Raw genomic sequence first — 12,032 nt, 5'->3', positions numbered from 1 at the left:
AACCAACTGATGACTGACTTGACTTAAGGGCCACTCCTCATAGTAGAAGCTATATCCAACTCTACTTGCATCACCAAGAACCAAATACCAGATAGCTCAGAAATCTAGGGTAAATCCAGATACTACTGGTTTAATTAAAAAAGGCAAGTGAGGATAAAATTACTCTTAATGATATTTTGCTATACTCATAGATTTGAGCCTCATCTAGCCATCATTACAAGGACTTCTTTCTCAAAGAGATGGGAAGAAATATAGAGATCCACAACCAGATGAGATTTCAGGGAACTCTGCAGAAGAGGAGGTAGAAGAAGTCTGTGAGCCAGTGGGGATGGAAGACACCAGGAGAACGGCCTCTTCATCAGCTTAGCACAGCTCATTTGAACTGGCAGAGTGTAATAGCAAGCACAGGGGTCTATACGAGGTCCTCCGCATTTCTATTATAGCTTTCAGTTTAGGATTTTTATTGCACCCCTGAGTAGGAGAACAAGCTGTTCTATGACTCTTGTACCTTCTCTTGAGATGGTTTTCCTTCGGTAGGTTTGCCCTGCTCAACTTCAATATGATAGTTTTGTTTTGTCATGTTATATTTTGTGGTGTTAAAAATAAATCAAATAAATTTATAAACATTAAAAAGCAATAAAATAAAATATGGGAAAAAAGGGAAAGGGAAAACTCTGAGTCTCACTCCATATCTGAGGAATGGGGAGCTCTGAGGCAAAGTCAGGACTCTCTAGCTGATTTGAAGGGACATTAAAAACACTATGTGAAACACCGGCTTTGTTCTAGGGTCCAAGAGCACAAACCCATGTCTGAATTTTTTGCTGTGGAAAAACTACCATGAAATTTTGAAATAATACTTAAATTTATGTTATTTACACTTAAAATGTGCAGTTTGGGCCTACTACCCTTCTTTATGTTTGTCTCTGAAGTAGAAACGGAAAAATTTAATAATAAAAAAAGAACCCCCCCCAAGACACTGTGCCACCAACCAGGCAGTATATACCAGCTGATATGAGGCCCCTGACACATATACAGCAGAGGACTGCCTGATCTGGCCTTAATGAGAGAAGATGCACCTAAGATGCACCTGGTTAGGTCTGGTGAGGTGGGTGGGTCGGGGAGGGGGTGAGGAAATCCTCTTGGAGGAGGGGATATAAGATGGGGTGCGGACCAGGAGGGAGATGAAGACTGGACTATAAAAAAAAATTAAAGAATTTTTTAAAAGAATACAAAATAAAGATGATCATATTGCCTCCTTAAAGCATGGATATTTGTGGAAATAATTTCATTTCTGGACTGTACTTGTGTAGTCCGAGGATGTTTCAAAGTCATAAGCATTCTTCATTATTGCAGTGATTCTTTATTTTCAGTGTATCTCCTGATTTTGCTCTAGTGTGTACATTGTGTCCTGAGGTGCTATGAAATCCAGCAATTCACTCCTAAAAGCATCATTCACAACAAGTAACTGTTTTGGTACGATTTGAGAAAAATGCTGTAATTGTGTTCTTTTATTCCCCTAAAGAACTGAAACAGAAAGAGCACCAGGAAAGGCATTTGCTTCAGAATCTCTTGTACACAGAGACCCTGAGTGTTCCGACAGAGACAGCTAGTTAGAATGTGAATGTCACAAGGCTGCTCTCTGGAGTGAGCCAATGAAAACCATGACATAGCAAATTCTTTGCTCTTAACTCAGCGCTGAGCTCCTCTGGCTTTTCGAGTTCTCTGATGATGTTTGATATATGACTTTAGGACAAAATGATAAAACTGGGCACTAAACATGAGGAAAGTGGCCGAGTGCAGTGGGCTCCCCCGCCAGGCATCATTTCAATCCCATCTAAATGACGCGAGGCTGTGTGTAATATTTGATCTCCTCCAAGATTTTAATACTGATGTGGGCTATTTCTGACAACATATGTTTGTTCGCTCGCCTCTGAAACCACAGCTATGTGTGCTTTTTGATTAGATGTGTTAATCTCATCAGAACATAAGTTTTTCTATAATTACTACTTACGAAACGATTCCACTGATTTTAGCTTTTGAAAGTGTAAATTGACTATCTGAGTCTGTCACTGGGTCTGTTCAGTCTCTGTTTAATCAGGGAAGGGGAGCCAGGCATGCCGCGGGTTTCTGAGGACTGACATAGTTGGAGGGGATCCAGGTCATGGATTACCCATCTGGCTTTGTGAAAACGCAGCTGGCCACGTACTTGTCCTACATTTTCTCATTGCCTGGGTAAGGTGAGACAATAGCCCAGGTCCAAGTCACTTTTCTACTCCTAGACAGCTAGATCACTAGAAACTTTTGAAGACAGCTGTGTGAACCACACACTTCTAGCGATAAGAAAGGTTTGCGCTGAAAAAAAAAATAGATAATTGCCTCTATCAAGGACAAGTCTGTTTCACTGTTAAAGTGATGAGAAATATAAAACACGAGTGTTCAGGTAATTGTGACAACTCAACAATGAAACGTTAAGCTGCAAAGTTAAATACTCACTTTGCAGACTTGACTCAAAAGCCACTAGAATGTTACCAATAGTCACGGTTTAACCTATTAGGATCTATACATTGTACCTAACCTCTCTAATTTGCCAACATGTTTCTATGGCAAATGAAAATGACACGGGTCCACATCAGGCTGCTGAATAAAATGGTCCCTAATTCGAGCAGGGGCCTCTGTCCAAGTTCAGGAGCAGCATTCACAGCTACTAGCTGCCCATATATGAACTTTTATCGCTGTAGTATGTGCGTGTCTATGGTATATGCATGTCAAGGCCACTATAAAACATCTAATATCCATAGTGACAGGCCCTTTTGTTCATAAGAAAAGAATTAAACTTTGCAGAAAGGGAAAGGGAAAGGGAAAGTTGCTTAAAAAAATAAAACATCACAGTATAGGCGAAAGCTGTAGGGATTCAACAGAACTTGAAAGATGACTTTTAAGTATTCTTGATCTAGATGATCTAAAGGGATTGTGAGAATTAATGAATAGTGGGTTGCAGACTAGGTCAAAACAGAATTTCTCTACCCTATCACCCCAAAAGTTTTCAGTGTAGAAACACCCTTTTAACTCAATATAAGGGGCTTATTCTATCTGATATTTGCATTTCAAATAGTCATCCAAGTGCCATATTATTTATGGAAATCTACTAAAATTGCAGAATTAAAACCACTCGTTTTTCTAAACATGTCAAAATTCAGTCTATTAAGTGTATCACTGGAAATCATTCCAAAGCAGGTTAATTGAACCCCTGTATATTTTGTATAATATTTAGTGTTGTACACTGGAACAAGTGACAAATCTCAGTGTTAAGACTCTTCACATATCATCTTGTGAGGAAGAAAAGCCTTCACCATCCACAATTAAAACATATAGTAGTATATGCTAGAAATGCACACCAATGAATGTGCACTGAGAGATTTCCTTACTTAGTTATTATATGAAAGGAAGTTGCAATATCAGAAAAAATATATACGTTTGGTAAAGAGAAATAAATGCAATGCTAGGGTGTACATGCGCACCATTTTAGCAGCTAGTAACTTTTCCTCTATAGAATATCAGGCAGCAAACATATTTGACAGTGTTTGACATTATTGTAGTTTCAGCTACATACCTCTATGAACAGACTACAGACTGGCCATAGGCATTATTGAAACAACTGAGTGTGGACATGTTCCAATAAAACTTTATCTACAAATATAGGTAACACAACTGGATTTGGGCTTGGTAACACTATTGGCCAACTATTATTCTATATAATGCCAAAAGTACAGCTTGAAAACAATGAGACATATGAGAATATATACCGTCTGTCTTATGTGCAGATATGATAAACCAAGCATTTCAAACATTTACTCTAAAGACTAGAAACCTGTCATGCAAGTATTTCATGCTGAGTTTCACATTACAGTTCCATGGACTATATCGAACAAGGGTCATTTAGTGGCCTAATATGGGGAAAGTAAGACTCTGCTGGATGTATTTCACGGGACAATTTTATTGTAGCCCCAGGGGATTGAGTTGAGTAGTTGCACGGATTTTCCCATTTCCATTTCCTGTATTTTTATGATGTATTCAAAATGAATTAAGGCTATAGTTTATTATTTAATATTCCATATATTGTGGTTTAATGAACTACTTCTAGTCAGAGTATTCTATTCCCTTCAAATTACAAAAATGAAAAATACATATTTAATTTTCTTACAGGAGAAATATTGCAAACACACAGACATAAAATCATCAAATTAAAAGTACTATAACTCATTTTTAGAATTGACATATTCCTTAAATGAGAAAATATAGTTGGCATTTCTAACTTAACTCAATTTTCCACATTCACTATTTTTTATTCCCTCTAAATGTTAAGAATAAATTATTGTAGCTTTTATTTCATAATAATAATCAGGAATGGTGAAAGAAAGCTGAAATACTTGCAATAAATAGCAGAGTGTATTCAGTAAGTGTGGTAATAAAGTTGTGCTTTGCATTAAAAATGACCTGGTCTATATTAAAGAACATAGACTTACAGACTTACTACTCAGCCTTCCCTGTTGAAAGTTTCTACTTAGAGTCTATACTTTAAATTACTATGTAATTTTAAGTTAGAACTAGAAATGCTTAGTCCAGAGCAAGTCAACCAAAAACCAATATAATAAACATAGCAAATACAGTCTGTAAACTACAGTGGTGAAACTTCTTGGAAGTTTCATAATGTCAACCTGTAATCCAATACACAAAAGAATGAAATTATTTGAAGCATTTTTGACCACAAAAAAATGAAGAAAATTTGTTATTTTAAAGAAGTTGAGTAATAAAATAATCTTCAGAAATCAAATAGTTCTATCTGCAACAAATTTACAAACAACTATTCTATTTTAGCCTTTCCTGAAGACTGGTCAGTTTGGAATATTACAAGATGAAGACTGGGTCAGGATCTAATGTTTTGCCATGCTCTGAGTAGCACATGAATGATAAAGTAAGTGTGTGTGTGTGTGTGTGTGTGTGTGCGTATGTGTGTGTGTGTGTATGTGTGTGTGTGTACATCTGTGTGTGTGTCTGTGTGTTTCTGTGTGGCTTTGTGTCTGTGTGTGTGACACACACATATTCATTATTCACAGCTATATAGTAGACATTTTTCATATATTTTCATTTATAAAATATTTTAACATAAATGGGTTTAGCCACATAATATAAGGAGAATTAGAACCTTAATTTAAGATTTGAGTGGCAATTGTTTTGAGAAAGTATGCCTGATAGTTTTTATTCAGAGTTTAGCTGCATTCTGTTCCTACTGACTGAATTTTCTCAAGTAGTTGTCAATATATATAGGAAATTTATCTTTGAATAAGATATACTCCTCATTATTGTTCTTATTTTTGAATATCTGTAAAAATAACTGTTTCTCCAGTTAAAAGAAGCATATTAGATTTGTATTTAAACTGGGTTTAAGTGTACAGTTACCATAATTATAATGTTGGTGTTTAACACTGCTTTTGAATAAAGATGAAAAATAATTTAAATTTTTTCTCTTTAGATAGAGTATTTGTTTCTGAGTTTTACTTCTTAGAAAACCACACTTTGTTATCAAAATATGGGGAAAATATTTAAAATATTTTAAAAAGTATAAACTTTTTTACTCTGAAAAGGAATGTACTTTTCATAATATATTTCATAAAATTGAAATAGAGATGTAGTTTCTGATGAACATCTGTTTTGTCACATCTGAATACATCTAGAATTATTGATTGAATGTGAAAGGAGCATAAAAGGATATAATTCTGGTCATCTCACACAAGAGTCCTCTTCTCCAGTGGTACACAAATGAGTTGAGGAAACTTGGGAAAATCAGTTAACTAAAGAGGAATCAATTACACATTGGCTGACTATTGTTTTTTTCATGACTTGACTAGAATGATTTATTTTGTTATTGTCTCTGTGTTAAATGCATGACCAGTGACCTCTAAGTAAATTATAACACTTTAGAGTTTACTATACAAGAAATTGTTACTTAGGAAGCCAGTTATTTCCTATAACACAGGAACATATCTGTAGAAAGACATCATAAGAAAACAAATGAATATAAAGAATAACAAGAGGAGTGTATTTAAGGAAGTAAGCATTTTGGGAAACAATTATCTGGACACTGATTATCTGGATTCATTATAATCATGTTATAAAATTTGATTCTATCCTAATGCAGAATGTATTTGGTTCAACTTCAAAAATTCCCATCATCTTTCATAGCCTCAGCAGTGTTTAGAAGTCCAAAATCTCTTTTGAGTCTCAAGGCAATCGCTTAATTACGACTGCTTGGAAAATCAAACAGCAAATTATATACTTTCAGCATTCAATGGCACAGACTATACATCATCATTCCAAATATAAGCAATGGGCTATAGTAAGAAATACTAGACCAAAGCAAGACCAGAATCCAACAGGACAAACTCCAAACCCAGTAGCTTATATATGATGTCAAAGGGCCAAAATAGATATTGCCTTCCAACATTGTTGATTGAAACAGCTAGAGACAATATGATATAATACTATCTGCAGTATTGAGTGATAACTATGGAAAGAATGGGTTTAACTATAATATGAGCTGCTGCTCTTCTAATAAGCTTTAGCTCCTTAGAAGTTCTTAGAAAGTTCTTATAAAAGTATTCTATACTCATGTATTGACATATGTCTACGAGCATTCATTATTAAGGTACTATAACACCCTTGGATATTTTTAAAACCAGGTTATTTACATTTTCTCTTTTAGTTTGGAAGCACACTTTTATTCTACGTGATTTGCCCACACAGTTGTCGCAACTCTAGAAATGAATTATTCAGGGAAGATATTTCACAATCATTTGGAAAAGGTCTCTGTATTAAAAATGATAATAAAGGATATTTAGGATAGAAAAATACTACAAAAATAGGGAAAATACAAACAGATGACTAGTATACATACTTTGTTTCAAATGGTTATTAAATTTGGTACATATGTACAACATGACAATAAGCTCTTTTTCAGTAGAAAAATACAGGTTAGACTATGTTATAAGCGTGTGAACTGTGTATGAGTTCTGTTTATTATTATTCACATTGGTAAGTTGTTAGAGATAAATTTAGATGTGAATAGTAATAAGAAGGACAATTATGAAGACACCAAAACTCAAGTGCCATTCCAGAGCAGAATGAAAGTGAACTGTGAGGCTTTTATAATAAAACTGGGAATTCTAAACTCCGTTCCTGAAGGAATGATTACAGGAAGTTTAATTCTAACAGTCCTTTAACCCAAATCCATTTTGCTATCAAGACATCCTGCTTTCTGCCTGTGAAGATGCTTGTCAACTGGTGACAGCTTTGCCCCAAGCAAACTGGCAAGCATTTGTCTCTTTCTGGAGGCTCAAGAGGCAGCTGGAAAAGACTGAGAACAGAAGTTGTGCGCTTGGTGTGGGAAAGGCTTGAATTCAAACTCGGTTAACACTGAAAGGATTTAAATAGACAGGACACATCCTTTTGTTATTATCCCACTTCCTCTTGATGATGACATTCTCTGGGTATGTAAATCGAGATGACAAAGCCACCATTGTTCCTGTGTGGCGTCTCCAATATGTTTGTCATTTATTACATGTAGCACAACTGCCACAGTCCACTTATGGTAAAGTGATACTCTCCGCTTCATTAAGGGTTAGCATACAGAGAGGCGAGGGGTTTCTTATCATGAGCAGCAGTGGTGCTGTATGCCATGCTTTCGAATAAGACAGCAAATCTGTTCTCAAAATCCCTTTTCTTTCATGATCCACATAGAGTTCAAAGCATGAACGAACTGACCTTCACACACTGGATTGGTGCTATGTGAGCCATCTTAATGTTAAAAATTAGCAATTTTACATAATTCGGATATAAGACACCACATTAAATTCTAAATAGGATCCTCATTTCATGAGTGGACAATTCAGACATTATAGCTTAAAAGTGACTGCAGGAAATAGGAAATACATGGTCTGTAATCTGCGGGTAATCAGTCCCTGCTGAGAAGTACCATCCCACTCAGGGTGCTAACTCAATCACTAGATCCACAGTACTCTGCATACTAGGACTGCGCTAGAAGACCAGAAAGGATGAACTCACGTATGGGACTCACAAGAGAATTTAAATATTCATGAAATATGTTAGTAACTGTAGCAAGGATTTGACATTTTTGAATTTTGAATAGATGTTGCTAAACTGTGTTATGTATTATCATACTGACACTGCCAGATCTGGGGGGCCAGGGGAAGACAAAAAAATGTTAAGCAAAGAGATGCTCATGGCCACCCATTCTGTGTTTCCGTTTCTGAGAATAAAGAGCATAGAAACTACTGGTAGTATTGTCTTATTTCAGGACATGGGAAGGTCTGTAAAATTGTCTTACCTGGGATCTCAAGACAATGATACTACCAGGAATGGAACCTTCAGAAGAGTTCAACTGAGTTAATGGAGCCACAGCACCATCATGTATGGAAGGAGTAAGCTCCATGAAAAGAAGTATGTTGAAGTATGTATGTATGTTTGTATGTATGTACATACATGTATGTACATACATATGTATGTATGTATACTCACACAGAGAGACACACCGACACACTGACATACACACAAACACACCCACATACATACATCTGCATCCTCAGGAAACATCTTGAAAGGTTAGTAAACCAGGGTTAAGAATCTGCCTAATAAAAAGGAACCTTCACCACACTTGAAGCTGTCAAAGTCACAAGTCAAGTATAAACTGAATATTAGCTTGTTAATACTAGGAGAACAGATACAGTTTAAAGTGAAATTGTATTGTGGTGATTAGCAAATAAACAAAAAAGTAAGTTAAGGAGCCATCCAGATTTATTTCTTATTAATAAAACAAATGACTCGGAATAAAAGAATATGGCGACAACATGCTGATGGCAGCTGTTTTGGAGAAAGAAACTGTGTTCACACCTCTCTTCTAAAGCATTTGTATTTCTTTCTGTGTAATTTCAGTCTGACTCAATAGATATTCCAAAGAGTATTCATTACTTGCCATTTTTACTTCTAGAGATCTCAACAACCATGAAAACATTTCTCAGGAGATTCATCCTGGATGATACTTGTGAACTTTTGCATGAAAACTTGGAGTTTAGTGTGTTTCTGAGACTGGCAAGCATGAACTGTGTACCTCTTGTAAAATTAAGTTTTAAAGAATAGGTGACCATTAGCCCCTTAAATTAATAACCTCAAAGTCTGGAAGGAAAGACTAGTACTCATTTAAATAGTGAACATTAACTATTTAAAATTCATAATGTAATTTTTGTTTGTTCACTAATTATGCCTTAGCCATCATTCAATTAGAATTCTGTCTCAGAATGCACCAGTGTTGTGTTTGTGCAAACTGCGATGCTCTGGAACTGGAGTCATATCCGTTTAATTATTCCCCCAAAACCAATGTTTTGCACATGCAAAGCAAATTTTATTTAATATCTTACTGCAAGTACTTTGAAAATGAAATTACAGGAATCATTAGGTACCCAAGTCCATGATCAAGTTCTTCATGATTATTTACTCTCGCTTCTAGAAGCTCTTTTTCCTTCCAGGTTCACTGCAGACACTTGGTCACTGATGGATAACAATGTGAAAACTTCTGAGTGACAAGTTGTGACTTTCAGTTAGGAGCCTCATGAACTCCATAACTTGGTCCTTACATTAGGTCTGGTAATGATCCTGAACATTTTCTACTGTGACTATAAGACAGTTTTTGTAATATTCTGCACTTTGCAAAATGCCTTTAAAATGATAAAAAGCTATCTCCCACATAAAAGCTACATAGGGAAAATATTCGATGAATAATTTCTTCTATTATTTAATTCTGTTAACTTTATAAACATCTTTGCTGTCAACAAAAGAGGATTTGGGGGTTTTGTTAGCTTTGTTTCATTTTGGGTTTTTGTTGGTTTTTTCTTTTGTTTTTGTTACTTCAGCTTTATCGCATCTTGTAAATTAATTAACAAAGGTCCTTATGTGTACCTTAAAGTCTCTAGATAGCTATTCCATTTCTATTTATCTTTCTGTTTCTATTTATTTTTATTCTTATCTCTTTCAGGAGCTTCCTCCTAATTTGTATGCTTTACATGACTGTATAGAAATTTACTGTATCACCAAGCACGGTGACTCATGCTTGAAACTTTAGCTCAGAAGCAGAATATTAGTTTTCAGGGTGCTACCCTACATAACAGGACAGAATGTAAAAACGTAAGTATAAAATAAATGTGACACTTCTTATATAAGTTATTGTAAGAAAGCAGCATATGGTATGTATGGCAGCCTCGGTTCATCCTATGTGCATTAATTTGCTTTCTGTTGTGATAAAATGCTGACCAAAATCATTTTGGGGGAGGAAACGGTTTATTCGGATTGTAGGTTTCAGTCCATCATTAAAGGAAGCCACGGCAGAAATGTAAGGCAATAACTCAGAGGTAAAAACTGAAGCAGAGGCCAAAGAGGAATGCTGCTTACAGCTTGCAGATTGACTCAGGATCAGATATTTTTCTATACTGCCCAGGACCACCTAGCTAATGATGGCACCATGCACAGAGGGCTAGAACCTCTACATTTATTAGCAGCTAAGAAAATGTCTCACAACTGTGTTCACAGGCCAATACGATCTAGGCAATTGATCACTTGCATTTCCATCTGCCAGGTGATTCAGGGATATGCTGGCAGTTGAAGCTAATGAAAACAATAGGTGTTGACCACTTCTTTCCCACATTTTTACTTATGTCTGCTCCCTGTGTTCTGAAAACACTTAATTATTAATAGGTAGTGGGTGTAATTGTGTCTATCAGATTCATTGGGATATAATGTCATAACACTTAGCCTCCTAAACTCAGTGACTTAAATATCTGAAAAGAAACAAAATTTGGCTGAGTATTGCTTTCCTCCATGACCATTTGGGCATCATGGCAGCTCCCTCTAGGGAATATGTAGAGAGGAACTTAGAACATTTGCTATTACATGTGATGTCCCATGATGCCCTCAGTAATACCTGTCAAACGGAGTCACAGTATCACACTTAGGTAAGGAAAGCTAAATATGATGGATCATACAGAAGTGAACAGAGGAGCAAGAAGAAATAAGTAGATTACAATTGGTTGCAGGTTTTGCTTGCGACTACACTGTGGGTAAAGCAAAAAACAGAAGAAGTTACAGTACAAGGAATGATGCTGAATTTGCTGGACCATTTTGGTAGTCACAGGGACAACCGTTAAATCATTGCAAATACTGAAATACCCACTGATGGCTAGTGTGCATTCCAATGCATAGTTCAGTTCTGCCTCATGACGCAGGGCGGTTGCAATATTTGAACTGTACATAGCTTCCTCGTGTTTGCCTGCCCATTTACATGTTATGAACTTTGACTACATTAATTACACCTGCCACTTTCTATAAATAAATATTAGTAGCAAATAAAACTAGTGTTCAATACCGCTTTGTATTTCTCAAGGTATGCCTTGTCAGTAAACAGGTTACAGTCTTTATGGCCAGTTTTCATTGAACTTGGTTAGTGTCAATGTAATCAACATGACGTGATTAAATTGATCATAATCAGGAAATTGCCATAGCTGCCGGGTTCTGCCATTACAGTGTAGTCATTTGTCTTGTTTGTGGGTTATACATGTCTGAGTCATCGTTAAAGTCATTTCCACATATTCAGAGCTGCTTCTAGATTCAACCAGTTAGAATGGTTCTCAGTGAAAAATTTAAAAATAAAAATGCTTAAATAAAAATGTCTCTTCATGTATATCTGTGACTAGTAATCAGAGAAAACTAACTGCCTGAAAATGTTCAGTGTTAAAACTAACAGTGTTGATCAAAGTGCGTAGTGATTTTCTCTTAGAAGCATTTATTTATACTATAAATGTTCATAACATTTACAATTATAGTTTGATATAGCCATAAGGATACCCCTTGTGCCTCTTGACCTTTAAACTTGACATACAATGTTTATTTGGGAGTGTTCACAAGATTAAATA

This window comes from Apodemus sylvaticus, chromosome 3, assembly GCF_947179515.1.
Source record: "Apodemus sylvaticus chromosome 3, mApoSyl1.1, whole genome shotgun sequence".
In the NCBI taxonomy this organism is placed as follows: Eukaryota; Metazoa; Chordata; class Mammalia; order Rodentia; family Muridae; genus Apodemus; species Apodemus sylvaticus.
The sequence above is the reverse complement of the archived record's forward strand: the minus strand, read 5'-3'. Positions refer to the sequence as shown.